Genomic DNA, 1,807 nt, shown 5'->3' on the forward strand with positions numbered 1-1,807 from the left:
ATATGGCATGACGTTGATACTTGCCCCTGAATCCGCCAATGCCATTTCCTCACCTAAGTTGCCAATGTTACACGGAATAATGAAGCTTCCCGTGTCCTTTTTCTTGTTCGGCATGTTCTTTTGCAATACCGCCGAGCATGAAGCATCAAGCACCACTGAAGCACTCTCCTCCAGTTTCCTCTTGTTGGTCAATAGGTCTTTCAAGAACTTCGCATACTTAGGCATTTGAGCCAAAGCCTCAACAAAAAGAATGTTGATGTGGAGTTGCTTGAACAAACTCAGGAACTTCTTATACTGTTCATCTCCTTGGTCATTCTTCAATCTAGAGGGATAAGGGATTCTTGGCTTGAAAGGTGGGGGTGCCACCTCTTTCTCTTTCTTTGCTTCCTTCTCAACCTCTACAACCTCGGGTGTGTGTTCTTTCGGCTTCTCACTCGGAAGCCTCCTTTCAACCTCACGACCGCTTCTCAAAGCGATCGCCTTCACATGTTCTCTCGGGTTGCTTTTCGTGTTGCTTGGTAAACTTCCATGTGGCCTTTCGGAAAGAGATTTCGCAATTTGCCCCACTTGATTTTCAAGGTTGTGTAAGGAGGCGGTGTGATTGCGAAGTGTAGCCTCGACTGATTCAAACCTTGTATTTGCCGATTGAACAAATCTAGCCAAGTGCTTCTCCAAATCCGTCATTCGGGTTTCCAAGCTTGAAATTCTGTTTTCCACTTGAGGGGCTTGTTGTTGTTGGAACCCCAATAGCCCAATGGTCTTCTGTGGTCCTTGATTACTCCATGAAAAGTTGGGATGATTCTTCCAACCTGAATTGTAGGTGTTGCTGTATGGATTCCCCTGAGGTCTCATTCCATTACCTACAAAGTCAACATTCTCAACTGAAGAAACATCACCTATGACAATTGGGCAATCGGAGGGAGCATGTCCTCCACCACAACCGGTGCAATTGGTCACGGCCGCAACTCTATTCGAGCTATAAGATCTAGCTTCTTACTCAAACTCTCCACTTGGGCCGCCAATGAAGTTACCGCATCAATTTCATGTAGACCGGCCACCTTTTTCTTCTCCCTAGCATTCCACTGGTAGCTATTTAACCCCATTTCCTTAATCAATTGACGAGCCTCGTCGGGGGTTTTGCTAAATAAGATACCTCCTGCCGCCGCATCCAAGAGTTGCCTTGTACTCGGGTTCAAACCATTGTAGAAGGTTTGAACAATCATCCACTCTGGGAATCCGTGTTGCGGACACTTTCGCAGGAGTTCCTTGAACCTTTCCCATGTCTCAAATAGAGACTCCAATTCCAACTGCATAAAGGATGAGATCTCATTCCTAAGCTTTGCTGATTTCCCGGGAGGGAAATAACGGGCTAGAAAAGCTTCTACCATCTCCTCCCATGTAGTGATTGATGCTCTAGGTAATGAGTGTAGCCCTGGACATCCGAGAAAAATATCAAGTCTTCCACACGCCCGTGCGGAAATTACCCACGCCCGTGTGTGGTTCACAAGGTCACCCACAGGGGCGAGTCCATGCCCTATGTGTTCTCAGGAAAATCTGCCCAACTCTGTAGGAATTCACACGCCCGTGCGGAAATTACCCACGGGCGTGCGCCAGTCGCATAGTCGTCCACAGGGGCAGCCGCACGCCCCTGTGCCCTCTCTGGATGAGTTCATAGTACACATCCACTGCCGTGTAGAAATTCCTCATGCCCGTGTGTTTTCTCTGGATGACTTAGAAAAACCTGCAGGCTCTGCAGAAATATTTTGAACATGTTGACACACTCAGAGCCTGCTCTATTATGCTAAGT

The 1,807-nt window shown here is 47.4% G+C and overlaps 1 non-coding gene across 1 annotated transcript; it reads left to right on the plus strand.

The window, feature by feature from the left end:
• Nucleotides 1-1,233: 1,233 nt before the first annotated feature.
• On the plus strand, nucleotides 1,234-1,340 carry LOC120266380. Its single transcript, XR_005538153.1, has one exon. It is a non-coding gene; the product is annotated as a small nucleolar RNA R71 (small nucleolar RNA).
• Nucleotides 1,341-1,807: the final 467 nt, after the last annotated feature.

The sequence above is a fragment of the Dioscorea cayenensis genome, chromosome 1 (genome assembly GCF_009730915.1).
Source record: "Dioscorea cayenensis subsp. rotundata cultivar TDr96_F1 chromosome 1, TDr96_F1_v2_PseudoChromosome.rev07_lg8_w22 25.fasta, whole genome shotgun sequence".
Lineage (NCBI taxonomy): Eukaryota > Viridiplantae > Streptophyta > Magnoliopsida > Dioscoreales > Dioscoreaceae > Dioscorea > Dioscorea cayenensis.